The sequence below is a fragment of the Mytilus californianus genome, unplaced genomic scaffold (assembly GCF_021869535.1).
Source record: "Mytilus californianus isolate M0D057914Y unplaced genomic scaffold, xbMytCali1.0.p SCAF_5, whole genome shotgun sequence".
NCBI lineage: Eukaryota > Metazoa > Mollusca > Bivalvia > Mytilida > Mytilidae > Mytilus > Mytilus californianus.
The window spans coordinates 74,123,920-74,148,856 of NW_026262701.1; the positions used below are offsets into that span (position 1 = coordinate 74,123,920).

Here is a 24,937-nt window from a genome sequence, read left to right on the forward strand (position 1 = left end):
GTGCGGCTATATATATTTACTTGATAAAGTGCAAATATGGTCAGTTTTGGTTGATGCGGACAAATAATTTTGTTATACGAGTCAGTCTGAGGTATGAAAACTACTGATATTTGATTACGATTCAATATTTTCAATAAAAAGAGGACATGTTGGCACTTTCTATTGATGCGAACAAAATTTTGTAGTCATTGTGGTCCAATATAGCTATCATTTGTTTTATACAATCCATCCTTGCATAAAAATATAACTGATTTACTATGCGACTATAAGATTTACATAAAAAAGAGCAAATTAAGTCAGTTTTTTTTTACGATTCAGTATTTTGCCTAAAAGAGGACATGCTGGCACTAAAAATTAATGCGAAGAAAATTTTGTAGTCATTGTTTTCCAATATTGCTGTCATTTGTATTATACAATCCATCCTGATATGAAAATATAACTGATTATTATGCAGCTATAAATATTTACATAATAAAGTGCAAATATGGTCAGTTTTGGTTGATGCGGACAAATCATTTTGTTATACGAGTCAGTCTGAGGTATAAAAACTACTGATATTTGTTTACGATTCAATATTTTCAATAAAAAGAGGACATGTTGGCACTCTCTATTGATGTGAACAAAATTTTGTAGTCATTGTTTTCCAAAATTGCTGTCATTTGTATTATACAATCCATCCTGATATAAAAATATAACTGATTTACTTGATGAAGTGCAAATATGGTCAGTTTTTGTTGACGCGGACAAATAATTTTGTTATACGAGTCAGTCTGAGGTATGAAAACTACTGATATTTTTTTCGATTCAATATTTTCAATAAAAAGAGGACATGTTGGCACTCTCTATTGATGTGAACAAAATTTTGTAGTCATTGTTTTCCAATATTGCTGTCATTTGTATTATACAATCCATCCTGATATAAAAATATAACTGATTTACTATGCAGCTATATACATTTACTTGATGAAGTGCAAATATGGTCAGTTTTGGTTGATGCGGACAAATAATTTTGTTATACGAGTCAGTCTGAGGTATGAAAACTACTGATATTTTTTACGATTCAATATTTTCAATAAAAAGAGGACATGTTGGCACTCTCTATTGATGCGAACAAAATTTTGTAGTCATTGTGGTCCAATATTGCTATCATTTGTTTTATACAATCCATCCTTGCATAAAAATATAACTGATTTACTATGTGACTATAAGATTTACATATTAAGAGCAAATAAAATCAGTTTTGGTTGATGCGGAAAAAAAATTTTGTTATACGAGTCAGTCTGAGGTATGAAAACTACTGATATTTGTTTACGATTCAATATTTTGAATAAAAAGAGGACATGCTGGCACTCACAATTGATGCAAACAAAATTTTGTAGTCATTGTGGTCCAATATTGCTGTAATTTTATATTATACAGTCCCTCCTGACCTAAAAATATAACTGAATTACTGTGCAGCTATATAGATTGACTTGATAAAGTGCAAATATGATCAGTTTTGGCTGATGCGGACAAATAATTTTGTTATACCAGTCAGTCTGAGGTATGAAAACTACTGATATTTGTTTACGATTAGATATTTTGAATAAAAAGAGGACATGCTGGCACTCACAATTGATGCAAACAAAATTTTGTAGTCATTGTGGTCCAATATTGCTGTAATTTTATATTATACAGTCCCTCCTGACCTACAAATATAACTGAATTACTGTGCGGCTATATATATTTACTTGATGAAGTGCAAATATGGTCAGTTTTGGTTAATGAGGTCAAATAATTTTGTTAAACGAGCCATCCTGAGTCGGAGAGTCTAAGATGTGAAAACTGCTTGATTTTGGTGATGATTTAATTATTTGAATAAAAGAAGGACATGCTTGAACTGATTTTTGTGCTGCAGAAGAAATTTACTATGATCAATTTTCAATTAATTAAAGAGGTGTTATAACATTATTAATAAACTGTTAATGTCAATCGAAAATGAACAGTTGGTCATTTAATTTTGATGTAATTTATCATTGGTATTAAAGGTCAGTGTATCCAGGATACGATGACAATTTGCGTTAACGGGCGTTTACTACAAACAGCAAACGTGCGTTTACTTTTGACGAAATGAGAAGACGCGCCTCTTTCACGTTAACGCGGAAGTAAATGCGAAAGTTAATGCCTGTTTACTCTTTAAAAAATTAGAAGACGCGCCGATTTTGCGTTAACGCGGAGGTAAACGCGAAAGTAAACGCCCGTTTACTTTTTATGTCTACTGAAATTTCGGAGTTAACGCACAGTTAACGCGGCGTTTACTTGACGTGCAAGCGAGTAAACGCCGCGTTAACTTTTTCCGCCCGTCTACATGAAATGATTGGTCTGCACCCAACTGTATGTATCAAAATTATAGAAGATGAAGAAAAACTGTAAACAGCAAGAATAATCAGATCAGTAAATTTATCAACACGGCCGAAATTGTCAGTCGATGTGTATTCATTGTTTGGCATACAATGCACAAATAGTAATAGATAAAGAAAAAACATAAACAGCAAAAATGATCTGCAAGACATGATCAAGAAACTAAAACATCTAAATGTAGAGCCTCTGGTTTTGACTAGAAATGTTAAAACAATGTCAGATGTTCATTAAATATAAATATTTGAATGTATTTGTAGTCGATTGCTTTGCCAGTATGTGTTTGCATATACTTTTTAGAGGTCAGGTTTTATTGGTCAATGTATGTACTAATCTTAAGTATAAATAGCATAAACTGGACCAACATGTGTCATAGAAAAACTGCACAGATCTTTTGATAAATCAAGATAAAAAGTCCGTTTTATTGTTCCTGACATACTGCGGATTAAAGTGTATCATTCCGTATTCACAGCATATACATCATGAACATGATATAGATGTGTAAGATTCCTGACCAACAGCAGATATATGTGTATGATTCCTGAACCACAGCAGATAGACTTGTATGAATCCTGACACACAGTATATGGAAGTGTATGATTCCTGACACCCAGCAGACAGAAGTACATGATTTCAAGTTCGGTTTACATACCCATGTACGCTCGACTCCGAAAACTTACTCAGTAGTTTTATGGTGTCATGCACCCCTCTGAAGTGATAGGTCAATGGTATGATCTTCAAATGGGTAAAACTAAAAACTTAAAAATGTGTGTTAACTGTTTCTCCAAAAAGATAAATCATTTAGGAATAATAGCAAAGGCTGGTCGGCTCAGACATACGACAAATTGTATCTGAGCAGGGTTCATATACATATCACATTAGCATTATCCCTTTCTGAACTTTAAATACCAATTTATCCAACCTTCCATGGAATCAAAAGTTAGCAGACTATGAGTGACGAAGAAGTAAAGGGACAATAAAAACCAGAAGTCAAATAACGAAATAAATGTTTAACAATATTTGACCGAAAACACTTTGCAACACATATTTGATAATGTTTTGAAGAACATTGAATCGAAAAGCAAATGCATAAAAAGGGGATGTGTATTTAATTGGAGACAACAATCTAATGCTTTATGATGCTCTTCATCATTAAATGTTTGTACGGTTCTATAGTGAGTAAAACTCTCTTATATTTTATATAACACGACTAGTGACTGTACAGTTCAGATACACTCGTCAACTAACATGGTCTGCTAATTCTTTGCACGTTCTTTAGAAAAGTACTCATTTCATGGCACGTTATTTCCAGTTACACCAGTCCTGTAAATACCATCGGAAAGTTTAACGTTCTCATTCCATTGTGTAATATTTCTAGTTACACATGTTGGTACCATTGAAAAAGACCTCAGTTTACGATATTTCTATTTGCACATATAGACATGGTAGATATCATTGGAAAAGTTCTCATTTCATTGTACAATATTTCTAGTTACACCTGTAGATACCATTGGAAAAGTCTGTGTTTCGTTGTAACTAAACTCCAGTATACACCTGTAAATATAATTGGGATAGTCTAAATCTTTTTGATCTATGCCTACAGTCTACATCTGTATATATTGTTGGACAGTCTTTGTTTGGTTGTAACATAGCTCCAGTACACACTCAGAAAAGGTTTTGTTTCAATGAACCATACATATCATACCTTAAGTAAATGACTGTCGATCTATTTATTTATATTAATTACTCAGATATATATAATTTACAAACTTGATGTATATGTGCATTACCGTAGATTTAAAAAAAACCATATCATTAAAAAAAATAACACAATCTAGAGGAAATAGTAAATCCCTCCTTTTTTCTGTTGAGGAAGGAAGATTGAACATTTAATTCATGAAGATATTAATCACAATGAATAAAACAGGTAATTTGTGATTCATATATAACTTCACATTACATGTAGTTGTGGCATCATGGAAAATGCCTCTTTGCATGTTTTTTGTGAAAATTCATAGATTATGGCCAATCTGCTATTAGTTGTATACCCTCAAATATAGAGGACAAGCAAGACAATATTTGTCTATATGGACATCACCTCCATGAACAAAATTATTTGGTACGTGTATGCGCTCAAATTATCCGAATCTTAAACGTGGATCAACATTTGTTGTCATTTTTGGATAAAACTAAATTGTATGCTATATCTTTTATCTTTTGAACTTACAATCACAGTAAACATTCATTAGATTCCATGTGGTTTAAATGTTTTTACAATTGTATCAATTATCTTAACACAAAAATCATTCTTTAATTATTCAATTTAGAGGCTAATAAGAGACCTTGCTGCTAATCATCCTCTATTTACGAATGTTCTTCTTAATTGGTATATAATTAGTGTTTGTCTTTTTTTTTTTTACCTCACCAGTAACTTGCACTTCTAGATATATTAAGTTAGTATACTGTGTTAACAAAATTGAGTATTGTCTGTCATTTTTTGTTTACATTTTAGGGATACAACAACTTTTGGTCCGAGCAACTTCTGATTTATCTTCCTCTTACAATTCAACCAAGCCTCGGTAAGTATTATTTATTTTATTGAACACTTTTGTATACATTTGTATCCTAATCTATCATGTCTACTCTGCATTTTGAGATGCAAAATATTAATTTTCAGCCTGTCTTGTGTCAAGTTATTTATTTTCAGTTCTTACCAGGCCAACTTTTTTTTTAGTAAATCCTCCTGACCCTTTATTCCCTGTTGAAGGCCGCCAGTGACCTATAATTTTTAACCTCTTCGTCATTTATAACACCAGAACTATAATACCTTTAATAAGTAACTACTACCAAAAACAATTACATATAAATAAAAATCAATGAAATATTTCATACGATAGCTAGCCATATGAGATATTTTTTGTCTGTTTTACACCTATAATATTCTCCTTTTGTTGGCAGGGGCTATGTTGTATAGTTAGCTGTATCATAGCTTGTGATTTGATAAAGTTATGCAGTGTTGAATGCGGGTGGCATAGACCCCTCCCCCACAATTGATTGGGATGAAATAACTAAACTGTTTCACTCAATCTCAACAACAGGTCAAAAGTGAAGGAAATCAATCCAAGCAATTTAGCTGCATGTGATAAATACTCAATTATGTATGAAATGAGTACAAATGTACCATAACACTAAAATTACAATAGTGAGCTTATTTGATCAAATCTAGCCTTATGATGCAATTTCTTGAAAAAGAATCAAAACAAAGGTTAGTTCTTGTACACTTGAGTATATGTTTTATTTTCCATACATAAAGTCCAATAATTCTGGAATGACAAAACTTGAATTCGTCAAAAGCAAAAGGGAGATTTGTTTCGTCTTGTGTTAAAATTTCAAGATAATGGGTTAAGTATTTAGAAATATTGTATGAAGTGTTGACCTTGTATATCATAAAAATTGTTCAGGATCGACCAAACTCGCAAACATTCAAAGAAAAAAATTACACTCATGCAAAAGAAAGTGAAACACTTGTGGTCAAAGGGAAAATTCAGCAAAGCAATATCACCGTTATATAATTCCTTATGTTTTATTGTTTTCATTTTACAACCAAAAATGTGATTGCAAAATTTACTGTTTTTGAAAATATCATAAAAAAATGAAGTCAATATCTGAATTTATTGCAAAATACATTTCACTTATCCACATCTCCATTTTAATGTTGACGAGTCTCTAATATCTAAATTCCTCTTTTTACAACAGTTGTGTGGGTAGTAGGAGTGCACAGACTGCTAAAGTTTCATTTATTAAATGCTGCGTTAGTTCAGCAAAAAATTCTGCTACATGTAATAATCTCTCAGACAACATGGGTTATCTGGTGGGGTTACCAATTAAGAAACAATTCTGCACATAAATGTGTCTCTCTTAATAAATTTCATATTAATTACTGAATCCAGGTATTAAAATTTCATCCTCCAGTAAAATTATTCCTCTGACAGGATCTGTTGTTTACTGAAAATAAGAAAATATTTGGTTATTAAATGAAGTTTGTTAATTCAATCAAGAGTTATGAAGAATGATAATTATTATATTGTATTTCATTGTTACGTCCATCGAAGACCCCAATATGGTCTGATCAAGTAAATTCTCTTATCTGAAAAAATGGTCAAATTGAATAAATTTTCAAGAATTTTGGTAAAGGTGGTTAGTAATAAATTTAAAGATAAAAGCTTTCAGAAACCTCATGTTAAAACTTCATCAGGATATGATGCACATCATGTAAGAGTTACTTCACTATATTGTTTTCGATCATATAATTATTATATGGAATTTTAATTACTGTACCCTTCATTCTTTGCAATTAAGTTTCAAATCTGAAGGAAACAATATTGACTTTTACAGAACATAGACAATAGAATAAAAGTATACCATTGGGCATTAAAGTCTGTGAAGGATTACTTGGCCTATCCTATAAATTTATTTTAAGTGCCAGCTCTAACTTATTCCATTGGGAACTTTCATGTCTGACCGTTAAATGAGGAATATTTGCACAGCCTGTTTCCCTAATAAAAACAGTTTGAATACAATATATATTATATTTGTTTCATACTTTGGGGGATTGAAACCATAGTACATTGTAACTAGCCCACTTTTGTAACCATAAACAGACACTTTTTGGTTACTTACCCCTAATATATTGTAGTCATATTGTTTTCAACTAAGAAAAGTAATTTTGCTTCCAACATGTACAAATGTACATCACTCTATGTAAATGTGTTGTTGCAATATATTTTATATGTAAAAGTTCTCCGTTTAATCCATTAGTGAACATCTTTCTCCATCCTGTAAATACAAAGTGTATGCACATACAACAAATTAGCCAAAGACAGGAGGCTTTTATTAAATTCCTCACAGGAAAATTAAATCTATCATTGTTATCATCAACACAGACATGTTACCAACAAAATGCATGTCTTATACAAAATTATGCCACCTATTGCCCCCTTACATTTTTGCTATATATAAGTGACAGGCAAAAAAAAGCATTTCTTGAAAAAATAATTATAAGGTTTAACATTGAGCAAATCTATGTTATACCAAACCTTTTGATTACATTTTTATATTCAATATTCTACATAAACATCATTAACATGTACATTGTAGATACATGCTGAAATTTTATACATTTTGGGGACAACCACAACCCATTTGTTTTGATTGATGGAACCACCACTGCCATGACCAAATTGTCACTAAATCACAACTTTGATTTGATTATATTAATGAAGTTTGAGAAAGTAATATTGTGAATGGATTTTCAGTTTTAATTAGATTGCTGGAACAATATAACATGTCAGATACCTGTATAATGAAATTATAAGAAGCATTATTTTGTTATTTTTTGTAAATTTCTTTGATAATCTCAGAGATATGAACATGATGAATTTAGAGGATGGCTATTTAATTTAGATTTATTTATTTTTTGGGGGGAAGGGGGCAGGAGTATTAGGGGTCTGGTAAATGTACATGTAATCATGGTAATAATCTAAATATTGCTTAAGAATTTTGACACAGGATTAAATGATTTTCTGTCCAATAACAAGCAGGAAATAATTCTCTAATTTGTGTACAGATTGGAAATAAATGTTCGTGTGGCAAGGCGAACGTAGATAAGCCATAAACAAACATCTTTCTCCATCCTGTAAATACAAAGTATATGTACATACAACATGAACAATTACTCTAGCAATATAAAAAAATTAAAATTCTGTCGATCCCCTTAAATTCCTTTAGCGAAGAGTTCTCGAAAAGTAGTCGGCGGGAGGTTTTGACGACCAAATTTTGAGTTGTATGAAATGGGACAAATATATTTATATTAGACCAGGAAATAGATATAGTGGATGCAACTATGCATATTACTCATGACCAGATAAAGAAAAGATCGGCAAAATACCAAACTGAAAAAAAACCACATCAATTCATTTCAGTCGAAAACATTGTGACAGCACCCTGGAAAAATATGAAAAAAAACATGAAACATGGAAAATCTTAACTTGATCAACATGATCAAGCCTCAGTTTTAACTAAAAGATTAAACAAACATGAATAATTGACAATATTTAAACAACAAGGAACTGAATCCTGTATATCCTCCCAGGTAATATTATGAATAGAACATAGAAATACTTGATTCTTTCCAAGTGTTTAATGCTATAGCCTGACCATTAGTGTTTGAAATAAAACAAACAAGTAATGTTTAGCCTATCCATCAGTGCTGTAGATAAAAAAGGACCTCATCTACCCTCGTCATCAGTCCTATAAATGAAACAAAGATAATGTACTCCATCTACCCATGTCATCAGTCCTGTAAATAAAACATAAATATGCTGAACTCCATTTATCCTAAACATCAGTCATGTAAATGGAATATAAACATACTGTACTCAATCTTCCCTTGTCATCAGTCCTGTAAATGAAACATAAACATATTGTACTTCATCTACCCTTGTCACCAGTCCTGTAAATGAAACATAAACATACTGTACTACATCTAGCCTTGTCATTAGTCATGTAAATGAGACATACAAATCTGGACTCCTTCTAGACAAATCTTCAGTGTTTCAAACAATTATAAAATAATGTACCTTTATTTGTCTGGTCATCAGTACTGTTAATAAGGTTTTTCTACTCTAGGGTATAGATTGCCTTACTTAATTTACATAAAGGATTTTGTTATTTTTTTTAAACGCTATTCGACATCGTATTTGACTGTTTGATTTGGCTTTCCAACTGGTTTTTATTCAAGAATATGTAGACAAAACGCGAATTTGGTGTACCAAATTATTAACCTCGTATTTTTGTAAAGTTTTTTTGCAAATGCTTTGAAAGATCTACTTGAAAATTAATACATTTGTTTGAATGAAGGGATAGTTGTCCTATATTTCAACGAGACAGCAAATATGAACAAACCAACAACCACATGGACGGAAATAAACAAAAGGCAGCTGTCTATTCAATTATTTTTAAGCTTTAAATTGTTTCGAGTCCATAGAAATAGTAAATAAATTGAACAGAAACAATCAAAGATTTGTCTTAAATACCTTAAATTTCAAATAACGAGAATACAAGACTTACCTGCAAAAGTGTGCATATCCAACGAGTTAGAAATATACAGAACTTCAAAGATTGACTACAAATATGTTCATCTCTTGGTCTTCTTCCGACCGTCAGTATTATCCTTTCCAGATTTGGGCTTTCGCTTTTATGTGCGTGATGCATAAATTTGTAGTCCCATCCTGTCAAATTAGAACGTTAGTTTAATGACACGTGTAGAGATACCCCCTCCCGTGATTATGTACATTAATGGTGTCCCCTCTCTTTACTTGAAAACTCCTTGAGTTGAAACAAAAATATGATTGTTCCCCCCCCCCCTTCTGAAATGTATTAAGTACATAGAGGTAAACTGTATATCGGAATGCATGGACATCAAGTTACATGTAGTTGATATATATTTAAGTTCTTGACATGACAACACATTTAGAGTCATGTCTCTGCTCTATACTAGTGGATATTTCAATGTTTAAAACATTGAAACATTTATAGCGATGTTAAATATTACGAATTTAAGTGGGACATCTTTGAAAAAAAAATTTTTTAATGGAATTATCTGTTCACTTAAAAAACAATACAACTCAATAGACTTAATTGCAAGCAACATATTTTTGAGATGGTTCCCATACTAGTTTTTTGAACCATTAGTTTCTAATGTACACATGGCTCACTTGGCTCTGAAATCCTGACATGGGTTTTTTTCCCCAAGCAATCTTTTGTAAAGCAGGTACAACTATGTGTTCAGTTCTGTTAAACAGCAATGTTTAAACATCTTAAGTGACCAGTGTATTACAATCTTTAATTTAATGTTCATTTTTTACAGGACATGGAAGAGGAAACTTTGGATGAGGTAAGAACATCAAAACCTCTTAAACAACTTATATAGTGTGACTTTACTCTCATAGAATATTGTTATGTACTTGTAAGTTTGAGTTAACTCAGAATAAATATCAATATTTTTGCAAAACTTATGAATATGTCTTAGATAACAGATAGGTGTATATCCAATATGTCAATGACACAGCTACCAACTACACAAGTAACCCTGTATAAGTCTTCATAGAACTTTCAATAACAGATCACTGTCTTTTTAATATATCAATGAGACCTCTACCCAACATCAAAAGTAACCAATGGGCCTCGGTGGCCAAGTGGTCTAAGTAGTTCTACTACTGTAATCACTAGCCAGTCAACACTGAGGTTGTGAGTTCGAACCCCGCTCGTGCGGGTGCACTTGACTCCAATCTTAATTGACTAGGATTGTCAGTTTTCCTATCGAAGGTCGGTGGTTTTCTCCGGGCACTCCGGCTTCCTCCACCAATAAAAACTGGCCGCCACGAAATAGCCCAAAGGTGGCGCTTAAAACATTGTAAAAGTGGCGTTAAAACACCAACAATCAATCAATCAATCAAAAGTAACCATGCATAGGTCAACTTACGGTTTTTAATAACAGATCAATTGCAATTCAATATGTCAATGTGACAGCTACCCATGAATACAAATATATATTTAGGAGTAATACCACAATGGTTTTTCCCCTATTTGTCTTTCTTAAAATGGCATTTTTTTTAAATTATGCAGAATCTATCTTTGTTTCGAATAAAAAACTACTTGGCATGAGTAAAATTGTATCCTCTCCAGTACTACAGCGAACATTTCACATAACATTTCATTGCATGTAAGATAATAACCATTACCGGAAGTAGACCAATCAAATTTTTACCCCCTTTTTGTCCTGTTTACAATTTTAAGTAATCATGTCACCTTATATTTTCAAAATATTTTATAGAAACACAGAAAAAAAAAGAATGGTGATTCGAAACCCACAATATATATGTTGATGAATCAGAAATGTTTTACTGCAATAAAATGTAGGATTAATTTTAATTAATTAACTGTCAAATTCAAGGAAATAATTTTTGTCAATCCTTTTTCGTATGAAACCGGATGTGACGTACATATATATTATGAGTTTGTGTTATAACACCTAAAAATTGTCAATATCAACTAACACATCACTGCATATGTCTATTCATGCAAATGAAAATCTCCATACGTGAGCTATATTAGATCAACTACAAGCTCAACATCAGAAAAAGAATTATTCAAATAATCAGACAAACAAATAAGAATTATAAAGGAGGAGAAAAAAAAACCAAGGGGCAATGAAAAAACATAAGGAAGGAGGAAAAAAAGAGGACAAAAAGCATAAGGAGAGAGTAAACAACTAAGAGCAATACAAAAACATAAAGAAGGAGGTGGAAATTAAACCAAAGAGAGAAAACATATTCGAAGGAAGATGAATGAAACCAAGGGGATAACAAAAATACACGAGAATGGAAGAAGAAATGAACAAAAAGAGCGATAACAATTAAAAAAGGAGGATGATAGAAACCAAGTGGGCATTTATACATTCAAAAGATGGACGAAGACGGATACGAAAGGACCAATACAAATATATCTACATACGTGTGAATAGATTTATAATCTATATTAGATCGACTACAAGCTCAAAATCAGAAAAAAAAACAATTATATAATCAGAGACAAACAAATGAGTATTATCAAGGAGGAGTAAAGAAACCAAGGGGCAATGAAAAAAACATAAGGAAGGAGGAACAAAAGAGGACAAAAAGCATAAGGAGAAAGTAAACAACTAAGAGCAATACAAAAACATAAGGAAGGAGGTGAAAATTAAACCAAGGAGAGAAAAACATATTCGAAGAAGATGAATGAAACCAAGGGGATAAAACAAATACACGAGAATGGAAGAAGAAATAAACGGAAAGAGCCATAACACTTAAAGAAGGAGGATAAAAGAAACCGAGTGGGCATTTATACATTCAAAAGGTGGACGAAAACGGATACGAAGGGATCAATACAAATATAGACGGAGGGGGGAGTTAAAAACCAAGAAAGACAATTAAAAAAATGCTGGGAAGAAAAGCAATATAAACATCAGGCGGAAGGAGGTAGAAAATAAAGGGCACAATTATGGTACAAAGAGGGGAGAGGAGAGAAACCAAAGTTACAATTCAAATCCATAAAGAGGGTTGAAGACATAAAACAAGGGGGCAGCAACAAACATAAGGAGGGAGGTGGAAAGAAAGGAGACACAATCAACACATAAGGAGGGAGGAAGAAAAAAAACAAGGAGGCAATATCAAAAGAAACATTAGAAGGGATGAGGAGAAAAACCAAAATTGAAATGAACAAACATAAAGAGAAGGGAAAAGAACAACTAAGAAGGTAATGGGAATACAGAGGGAGGAGGAAAGAAAGAGCTAATTAAAATATACGAATAGAACCATGCCGGCAATTAAAATGATATTGAAGCAGGAGGAATGAAATCAAGTGGACAGCACAAAAATCACAAGGGAAACGGAGTAAAGAAACCAAAGGCGATAAAAAAACGAACATTAGGGCGGAGGTCAAAAAACAAAAAGGGCAGTTAAAATCATGTGGAAAGAGTAGGAAAACAGGGGGCAATGTAATTAAACTTATCAAAGAAAACATAACCAAGGTGACAATAAAAAACGTAAGGAGTGGAGTAGAAGGAAACCAAGGGAACAAAAGATAACATCCGAACAGAGAAAGAAAAAAAACGAGAGGGGCTATTAGAAACATAAGGGAGGAGGTAAAACACAACCGAGGACGATACAAGTAAGAAGAATGAATAAAGAGAATATAAACTAAGTGGGAACTACGTATTATAACATAAGGAGGGAGAAGGAAAAACCAAGAAGGAAGTAAACAAAAACCAAAAAAACGGGAGGAGATAGGAAGGAATCTATGTACACATAAATATAGAGGAAGACAGAAACCAAGGGGTGCAATTGATAAGGATAGGATCCAAGTTACAATATACTAGTCCAGTACCCACGAATGAAGTCCCTTAATAAATCTTCCATCTTTTAAATGGGATAGTGTAGCGAGATTAAAACTATGTAAAGATGCTTAAAATTGTAGTATTGTAAACTGTATTCATTAAACTTTCAACTTCTGTTTAATTTTGAGTGATTCTGAAATGTATATGGTGGATGATTGTCTGAGTAAATGGTCCAAATTTTATTTCCGATTTTAACCAGAAAGTTACTTAAATGACCCTATTAATACTCAAACCAGTATTGCTCTCTGAAATGCCGGTCATGACCCTCTAAGAATACTCCAGGAAACAATGAAGAGGGCTACTAGTATGGGAAAGTAACTGAAATTTTGTAGTCTAATATAGGGAATAAAACATCTGCCCCTCGATTTGGATAAAACTGCATTGAAGTAATGGGGAAAGTCTTTGGGTCCCCGTTCCTTATACGAAAAGAGGATGTAAGAAACAAAAAAAGGCAATACAATTACATTATGAGGGAGGAGTAAATTAACCAAGAGGCAATAAACAATATAAGTAGACAGGAGGGAAGAAGAGCGACAAAAAATAAAACATCAGAATGGAGGAGGAAAGAAACTAAAACGGCAATAAAAACACATAAGGAGGGAGGAGAAAAGAAACCAAGGGGGCGGTACAAAATATAAGGAGAGGGTAGGAAAGAAACCAAGGAAGGCAATTAAGACAAAAGCAGGGAGGAGACATGAAAGAAAGGAGACGATGAAAACCAAAAGGCGGAAAGAAGTAGGAAAGAGGGGCACAACTATTGTATAAAAAGGCGAAAGGAAAGAAACCAAGGGTGATATTCAAAATCATGGATAGAAGACATGAACCAAGGGGGAAGAAACACCATAAGGAGGAAGATTGAAAGGAAGGAGACAAAATCAAAACATGAAGAAAGACGAGGAAAAACCAATAAGGCAATAAACACATCAGATGGGTGGAGGAGAAAAACCAAAGTGCAATACACAAACATAAGGAGAGAAGAGTTGGGAAAACCATGAGGGTAGCAAAACATCAAACGGGAGGAGTAAAGAATGAGACAATACAAACGTCATAAGGGATTAGGAAAGCAACCAAGGGGGCAATACAAAACATAAAGAGTGAGGAGGACACAAAACAAAGGACGATATTTTATTTGGAAGGAGATTAAAAAAAACTAGTCGTAAATACAAATACACGAGACGGGAAAAAGAATGAAACCAAGGAGACGATAAAAATAAAAAGGAGGGAGAATAAAAACTAAGTGGGAAATACAAATGATAAGGAGACAGGAGGAAAGAAACCGAGAGGACAACACAAAAGGGGAGGGAAGAAAGAAACCAAAGGAGCAAACCAAACAATACAGAAACATAAGGACGGAAGGGTAAAATAAAGAAGCCATTAAAAATTACAATTGGCGAGTAGGAACGAAGGGGGCACAGCAAACATAAGAATGAAAGAGGAAAGAAACCAAGGGGGCAATAAAAACATTAAGAAGGCGTAGGAAGGAAACTAACCGGGCAATACAAAACATCAGAAACCAAGGTTTACACAAAAACATAAGGAGTGAGGACAAAACAAAACCAAGGACGATAAGATTATAAGGAAGGAAAAACAAGTGGGCAATAAAACACACGATGAGAGAGGGCAATACAAACATAAGGAGACAGGAGAAATGAAGAGCAACAATGAAAAAAAAAACATAATTATTGAGGAGGAAAGAAACTATAACGACAATAACAACATATAAAGTGGGGTGAGAAAATAAAACTTGGAGACAGTAAACAACACAAAGACGGAGGACGAAAAAGGGATAATTTAAAAAACGTCAGATTGGATGAGGAAAGAAACCAATGGGGCAATGAAAACACATAAGTATGGAAGAAAAAAAATCAAAGGGCAGTAACACACATAGGCAGGAAGACATGAAGGATGAGAATACAAAAAAATCAAACGGAAGAGCATAGAAACCAAAATGGCTTTACAAAAACCATAATTGGGAGAGGAACAAAACTAAGATGGCAATCCAAATGATAAGGTGGGAGACTTACACATATATAAGTATGGAGGACGGAAGAAACCAAAGGGCAATATAAAACATAAGGATTAGGAGGAAATTAACCAAACGAGAACAAAACTTAAGGAGTGAAGAGGATAGATACTTACAGTAGGGAGAATCAAAAAACATGACTGAGGAGGAAAGAGGCCAAGGAGCATAACAAACATCGCAGGATATAAAATAATAAGCAAGGAAGAGGATAGTAACAGAATGAGGAAACACAATAAGGAGGGAGGTTGAGAGAAACCAATAGGACAATATTAGCATACAGAGTGAAGAGAAAAGACACGAAGGTGCAATACACAAACTTTTGGAGTGAAGAGGATAAATAAAAAGGAGCAGTAGGAAAGAATACTTTGAATTAAAAACAAAAATAAACACAAGATGGGGGAAGGAAAGAAATGAAGGTGGCGATTTAAAACGTGAAAATAAGAAATCAACCGAATTGGCAATACAAACATCAATTTAAAAAAGTAAAACAAAAGCTAGGTAAATGACAAAAAGGCACAACACAACCTACATGTAAATTTACTCAATGATCAACATGAACCAATCTAGGAGAATACAATAAAGAACTCAGAGTGCTCAAACAAGGTAAGCAGATTTTGTTCCACTAGTGACATCCGAACGTTACTCCTGTCAACATAAATTATCAATTGATAAAAATACATCACATAACTATTATGAACTTAAATAAAAAGAGATATGAAATACACCTTCATTAGACAGCAAGCCAACGACAAAACGAAAACAAATTAATGTTCTTTGAGAAGTCTTTACCAATTGACATGTGTCTGCTCAAAACAAGTTCAATTCATGTAAATCTAAAACATTGTTAATATGATAAATAAAGATTAAAAAGGCCTGCAATCAAAACAAATTTCTCTAAATACAAAATGACAACAGACAATTAAAGACAACGAATTTGAGGAGCGACGACTGGTTAGGTGCTGTGTGCAAAACTTCAGATCACGTGGTACGATTCTAGCGTCCCTTCGTCAATTTTAAATATGGAAAAGAGATGTTTTTATATCGAGTGTACTTTTTTTTAATGCATTGATATTATAACATAATTTTTCCCATAAAAATATGTATCGACGACCGATTATCACTTTCACGAGTTTATTTAATTTTTTTTGCTTTTTATGCGTAAATGATATTATAAAAGAAGCTTCCCCTTTATAGTGGGGATCTTATTTGATCTCTGTAACAATACAAGGCACGTATTTTTTGTAAATATTTAAAAAATCGTCAGTGATTAGCCTTAAAATTTATATCACGGAAAGAACAATGTTTATACAATCTAAATTTGGAAAGGTCTCCCAAAGTCTCCATCCATTGCTGCATAATACCTCATTAAAACCGGGGAAAAAATCTTTCTGTTAGGCGTTTCTTATGAAATTTCATAAACTACTGGTCAAATCTTTCAAAACAAAAGTTAATTTTTTAAAAACAAAAACCATTTATTTCGTGAATCTAAGTAATATTAAAATACAATGAAAATTAAAGCAATCCGAAAAACAATGTACAATAACTGTTGTTGTTTGTATTGTGCCGATGTTTTGTGTATTGAACACCCATACGTTCTCTCTTATGGTTCATCGATTTCGTGTACTGACAAATGACGCATTTTTTTTGATAGTTTTTTCGTTTTTCTTTTTAACAGTAAGAACTTAAAACCATTAATTAAAATCACCGAATGAGTATTCAAAGACATTGGACGGCTTGTAGGTTCTAACTTGTGTATCTCGATTTTGTATACTGACAAAAGATAGAATTTAAAAAAAAAAATATTTTATAAAAATTTTAACAGAATTAAAAAAACAAAAATAGTGAATGAGTTTTAAATGATAATCCATGCCGAAATAGTACGAACTACCCCGGGAAATAGCAGTTCAACATGTTCAATATGGGAATAAATACTTGTATGTATATATTCACGGCAAAAAAGACCACATCTTCTTATCTTTATATTACCAAATTAATTAATTAAATATATACGTGTATGTAGATTGTATAATCATTACATCTGTATATTACTGCTAATGTTTATACTCTCATTCAACAAATTTCGAATGCCCAAGTTTAGTTCACAGTCCTTGTAATCAGACATTTTCGAAAAGTCGTCTTCACTGACATTTACACCGACACCGATACATACACTGACTACAAAATATAGGGACCGTATCAAAATGCCGAAACATACTGAATGAATGAATGACCTCGTAAAACTTGGTTGCATATATCAAAATATACAGAAAAAAAGTAAAATAACAAAAAGAATACGAACTCAATGGAAAATTTAAATCGGAAAGTCCCTTACCAAATGGCAAAATCAAAAGCTCAAACACATCAAACAAATGGAAAACAACTGTCATATTCCTGACTTGGTACAGGCATTTCCTTATGTTAGAATGTATTTTTTATTCAGAATAGGAGTTAGAAGCACCAAATGCTCTCATTTGTTTCGGATTATTTAAGTAATGAATTTGTGATATTCCATCTGTTTTGTGTTAATTGTCTCTGTTTACAACCATTCAAACTAAATAGTGTTGAGGTAGAATATACAATTGGCGATTTGAATTGCTAAAAGTATTCGGAACATAAATAAAGTATCTTATTTCTTATAAAATAAGCATATATTAAGCCAATGTAAATCAACTGGCCTTAGGATTTGTAATGGACGTTTTGGTTATTCAAGTATAGAATGAAAATGGTTGTAGTGTAAAATTCCAGCAAAAATAACATACCGAGAGTTAAAAAAAAACTCTTTTGACAAAATTCCCAAAATTAAATTTTCTAAACTAAACACAAAAATAAAATTTTGAAACCCCCCCCCCCCCCCCCCCCCCACTTCCGCCCTTTTTTGTAAAAAAAAAATTGTATATCAAAGTAATATTTGACAACGCTCAAAAGTACCGGTGTTGATATGTGAAGGGGTCGTTCTTCATAAGAATTCTTTCAATTTTATACCAAGGTATAACATTAGTAAAAGAACGTTTTCTTGAACTTATCAGGGGTGTACTGAATTTTACATTGCATTTTCAACACCGATGTAAAATTCCGTACACCCCTGAATACACTAAGATAACACATAATATCATCTGTATATTCATAAGTTCTGTTTCACGCTATAAAAGAATTTACACGTTCTTGTTTCTGATTAAAGTTCTACTAATTTACACAATACCCCCGCTTTTTTTACAATATCAAGATTGGTCAATTCTCAGCTACTAAACAGAGCTAATAAAGTAGGAAATCATTCATAATAAAAGTTTTATACATTATTTAAAACGTAAATTAGAAGAAAAAATATAATATAAATGCATGTGGTCGTAGAATATATTGAGATGATCCCTTCTCAAAAAAGGTTACCTGTAGGCATAGGTATAGGTGTAAGCGTCGGTATCGAATAGTTTTCGAAAATGTCTATTAATGACACAACATCACTGCGACCACTCGATAATATAAGACAAATATGCGTGTCCTGTGCAAGATGTCGTCCCTCCTCTAGACATGAACTAAATATAAAGTGTTATATGCAAAGAATATTTAATGAATTATACACATACAAAAGAGATATATAAGCACATATATATGTATATTTATTCTTGCATAAACATTTACAAATCAATAAAATATAAATATGGTAAACAAAAACAGATATTTCAACTTTAAATATTAAAACTAGATTCAATGATTAAACAACGCAATTTTTAACTAACAAAATGATGTCTAATGACGTCACAATGATGAGTGCAAATTACGTCATTTACGGGAAAATGAACAAAAGCACAGAGTTTTGGGTGTTTTTCTTTTGGTATTAAATTGTATAAGCATTGGCACATCTCATTCTTATGAAAGAGATGTGCCAATGCTTATACAAGTTAATACCAAATATCATTGATTCATCATTAGTAGTATCACTAAAACTAACCTTATCACAGACTTTAACAAATTGTTTACTCCGAAGCTTCAACTGTTAATAAAAAAATACTCATGTTGACCAACTTTTACATTAAGGTATAATTTTCTCAAACACTGCTTTTAAAAAGTTGAAAATATTATTTGTATATAGTAAAATATGTAGTTTTCATGGGCTACATAACAAAAAGCTTAGATGCAATAATTGAGGGCCCGAATGGAGTTTTTAAAATATAGAAAAATGAACGGAATCTACAAACATGACAGAAAAAAAAAGAGATTAGAGAAAGTGGGGTGCTCAATACAAAGAACACATTATTGTAAATGTGTGTTTGGGTGCAAGGAAAAAGTCACTTCTCCCTAAAATGCCCATGTGTAGTGACCCCTACATTGTATTTCATTACATACAAATTATCATAAGAACCAATGAAAAATGATAATGGATGAAAAACGTAATAACAATATAAACTGACATTTGTTTGCCCTTCTTTTGTGAAAAAGAAAATCTTACTAATCTAATACCATCTTCAAAAGATATAAACTTAACGCAGTTGATCAGTTGCAACCTATCCAGAAACTAAATAGTGCTTCAGTTTGATAATTAAATACCCCATAAATAGTTTCCAAGAAGGAAAACAAAAATCTTAAAATGAAAAAAAAAAACAAAAACAACAAATTGAACAGCCTACTAATAGCAACATCAAATAATCATTATAAAACGTAACAACTGCTTTTAAACTGACTTACAAACCATCAAAAGCATAAGAAAGGTACGTAAAAAAACACTTGCAGAAGCCTAATTTTCCTGAATTGGACGAGTCTAAATATATTCAACTTAAAATTATTATGATAGTTAAACAGTACTCAAGACTGATATATACAAGTAACAGTTACCAAATTGCATTGGAAACGGACCGATTAAATGGCAGTACATCATTTAATTATTTATTTATTATAAATTGTTTAGCATTAAAATAACACCATAGGAAAGTTTTATAAAATTAAGGGATAAACTAATATTTTTGAATTTCAACTTTTTAAAATAACGATTTTTATTTTATAAATGAGTAAATCAAAACCCTATACATACTTCATTTGTAATTGACCAATGAATGTTCTGTACAAAAACTTCTTGTTATATACATTTGATGTTTATAATCTGTCAGTAATCATGAAATAGATTCGTAAAGACCAGACCATATGAAAACAGTAAGTAAATTCTTCCAACCATTAGTTTTTTAAATACTTGTAGCTTGTTTCAAAACTTCTAATCGAACAGACCTAGATGCATAAGGTCCTTCACAATATTGAGGTAAATGTTCATTTTGGTTTTGATTCTGTAATTTTCCTACACTACGTTACATGCAAATGCAAAATTATAAGTGTTGTCTCTTCAGTCCAATTTATTAATTAATTTTGTTTTGTGAAAACTTCGATGAAACAAAAATCGTATTAAATAGCCTAAATGTAACATCTTTAGAGTCAAGTTATGTAGGCTTGAGAGGCTCGATCAAAACGGGTAAAAATATTTTCGCAAGGTTGATTATCATTCATAAATTGAAATACAATGTATTATATGAAACAAACACTTTTCTTAGTCGTCCATCATATCCTTTTCACGTCTAAATGAAGCATAAACACCTTGAAATCTTTTTTTTTTTTTTACCTTTCTTAGTTTTAAAATCGCCTGACATAATCATTTATTATAATTATAAATTATTGGCTTCTGACGAGGTCAATACGTTATATATGGACCTGTTCAGATTATATTGACCGAGAACGAAGTGAAAGTTCTTAATTTATGAATTATATATGTAAATAGTGTAAGATTAAACATGATATTGACTCGATGTTCCAAATTTTGGAAATGATATTGACTCGATGTTACTATTTTTAGTAACATGGAGTCAATATCATTTTTAAAAAAAGGAACGTCGAATCAATATGTCAAAATAGTGAAAAAATACAAAAGATATATTGAGAAACGCGTGACCAAATATACCAATGAAAAGCAAGAAACATAAGACCATATGTAGTATATCGTAATAAAACAGAAGATAAGAACCATTGTAAAGAAATATTAAAAACAAATTATAAGTGTTCAGTTATGTAGTAAATTGCAAAAAAAACCCAAACAATTTTGCACTATTATTGAGTGATTTAAATGGAAATTTTACATTATAGCATTTTACAAGATCTTGTCTTCGTGTACTATGTACATGGAATAATTTATGAAATTGATTGATTGTTGTTTGCTTTACGTCCAGTGGCAAACATTTCATGCATGTTCATGACGAGAACACATACATTTTGAATACAATAAGTAGGTCTTGCAATAGGAGGTCGACGGTGAAGTTGGACTTGAAACTTGGAATATCACTGGAAAATGTGGGTATATTAAATGAGGACATAAATTAGCCTTGCAACAGCTGGCCACATCCGAACCCCTCAAATAAATGGTACAAGAGTTTTTAATTTGCAAAGAGCGTTGATCCATGCAATTTATTCTGAAGTCCGCCATCGGTATTTACGAGTAGTTTCCAATATCATTTAAGGCATCTTATTTAGGTACAGAAAGATACTTTTAGCTCGCTTTGGTAACTGTGATAATTCTGTGAAACTGTATTGTTTATTGTACCTGAGTTTTTGGTATGATATTATATACTACCGCTCTCCTGGTTGGTCTCGTGGGAGTGTGTTCGTCTCGAGAGCGGGAGGTCGTTGGTGCGAATCCCGACCGGGTAAAACATAGATGTTATAAGTGGTATTTGCTGTTTCAACGCTAGACACGCCGCATTTAAGAAAAAGAGCACAGACTGGTCGGCTCGGAGTTAGGGTGATTGTTTTCCTGTGAACTGTTAGCTTGTGAACTTACATGTTAAAAATCCGGCTCAGCGTGTCGGTCTTGTACAAAGCAGGGTTAATATTCATATTACATTTACATGTTTTCGTCCTGAATATGCATTTAACTTGCCGCTGGACGTCATCCATTATCATCATTTATTTTACCGTTACTAAACAGTGAAGTGTTTTTCTTCTACTGGTTTATATTACTCCTTCTTTAATTTCCAACGACCGAAATTAAAAAAAGGACAGGTGATATTTTTTAACCAAACACTTGTGCCTGTTAGGATATCTTTGACGGTAAATAATATTGAATCAAATTGGCCGTTAGGATATCTTTGACGGTAAATATTATTAAATTAACTCCGTATTTTTTAGTCATGGGCGGTTTTGAGCTTATTATTCTGTATAGGCATCTTTCTATTACAAAAGACTGTATTGACTCTTAATGTTTTGATTTGTCTGTGTCGTCGGGTTGCTGTCGCATTATTGTATACCTTTATATCCTTTTATTTCAAACCAAAGGATTGACTTGGGTATAGAAATATTGAAATCTCTAGACTTCTCCTGTCCGACAGTATACCTTGCTACAGGGGTGCATTCGTTTGGCTGTTCGGATGTATAAATACGCAGCTTTGTCCGTCCGTTCGGCTGTTCGGATGTATAAATACGCAGCTTTGTCCGGTCGGAATAAAAATGTCGTATATCCATTGCCTGGTGTAGTGAGAGTTTCACGCTATCTATACGTTAAAGAACCATTTAAATAACTCGTTGAGGGGGAAATACGATCTACGCACAAGATAAATGATTGAAACCTCTAAACAACAACAAAGATCAGCTAAAGCTTCAAATAAGTCACATTGTTTGCGCCTTTTGCAAGGACAATTGTAGATGAAAACAAAATTAAAAATAACAAAACCGACCAGTAAGACAATATCTAAAGAATAAATGAAACTGCCAAAATAAGTTGAATCCTTCTATAAATTGTTGCCAACATTTATTTTATCCATTTTTGCTTTTATGACTATACCAGATATAAAAAAAATTGACACAGCAAATTTTGTCACCTAGACGAGACTGTCGTTAAGATATGAGTTAGTGCCACTCAATGAAGATTTTTTTTCTGTTCTACTCCCTTCCTTTTAGTTTGGCTGGATAGGATACAATGTAACCCCTGATGTCGACTACGTTATTTATTTTTAAAAAATGAAAAAAAAGAGAAAAATGAGTAAAGAAATGTTGAAATTTACACGTAAAAAAATCAGATATAAATAAAAATAAAATATATAAAAATTGGAAAACAGTTTGAGACAATTATCAACTGAAGACTAATTATTATACATCACCAGAAGTCCATTACTGTACAACCCTCTATATAGTAAGGCGACCACGCTGTCCCCGTACTTCCAACGGTAATTGAAACGGGATTTAATCGATATTTCTATTAATAGTAACAAAAATCACTGGCTAGAGATTTTTCAATGCATTCTGGGTAGAGATAATTTATGCAAAACACCCTTTAACTCAATTAGCACACAGTTGAAAATAATATTTGAAAATCGACGTGTTAATGAATAGCAGATCCTAGATGCCATATTTTAACAGTGTCATGAGCCATGGTGATGGTTTTAATGTTAAACAATAAAAATGTTGGTATTATTTATCAATTAAAAACTACAATTATAATCGTCGGAATAAAAAAAATCTTACTTTTTTATACAAATCACGTTTTGTTTGAAAAATGTGCAATTAAAAAAATTAGGTCGGAAAATTGTGCATCCATATACAGTACAGGTAACCCTAATTTATGAATGAGTTGAAAGGAAAAAACATAACATTATATTTATTTTAAGCGTGTATTTTACGTTTTATAAATTTTAAGAAATAAGAGTTTCTATTTTAATATTGAACGGGAATTCTGCAGATATATAAAAATAAAATTGAGAATGGAAATTGGGGAATGTGTCAAAGAGACAACAACCGGACCAAAGAGCAGAAAACAGCACAAGGCCACCAATGGGCATTCAAAACAGCGAGAAAATCCCGCGGGCCTCAGCTGGCCCCTAAACAAAAATGTGTACTAGTTCAGTGAAAATGGCAGTCACACTAAACTAAAATTAAAAAAACATACAAGACTAACAAAGGTCCGAGGCTCCTGACTTGGGACAGGCGCAAACATGCGGCGGGGTTAAATATGTTTAGTTTAGGTTAAACATATTCATTTTTAGCAAACTTAGCAAATTTTACTCTCAATTTTGAAAATAAAAAGAGAAAACATTAATATTATGCCATTTCTTCAATTTAGAATATCTTCAATCCTGCGTAAGATCTTAACGGTAATTCTACCTAGGATAATGGTGTGGATTGACAAAGGTTGTCATTTCAGTCGGATCCGTTAAAATATATGTTTGCCATATACATGTTATAGAATAAAAATTGTAGGAAAAGTTGCAATCACGATCTTTGTAAACAAATAAATATTGAATATATAATGTTTATGTAAGTATACTTCATACTTGATTATGATAGTCTTACTGTAGGACAATTTGATTTAGTTTGTTCGAATACAAAATCAATCTCAAGGGTTGAGTTGGGTATAGAAATATGGTAACCCCTGGAATTGTCCGGTTTATACAGTAAATCCCTTTCTTACAAGCGTGTGATGTGTTCAGCAAACAACACATGATAAATCAAAACATAAATCCGAATGATATGCAGGCCTGAGGTGTCTTCAATCTTGTGTTTAT

General features: G+C 32.3%; 1 long non-coding RNA gene across 1 annotated transcript in view; it reads left to right on the forward strand.

The window, feature by feature from the left end:
• LOC127701437 (uncharacterized) overlaps positions 1–15,783 on the forward strand; it is a 43,955-nt gene extending 28,172 nt beyond the window's left edge. The window contains exons 2-3 of the long non-coding RNA XR_007982030.1: positions 4,910–4,976; positions 10,325–15,783. This is a non-coding gene — a long non-coding RNA (uncharacterized LOC127701437). The remainder of the gene's footprint in view (positions 1–4,909; positions 4,977–10,324) is intronic.
• Positions 15,784–24,937: the final 9,154 nt, after the last annotated feature.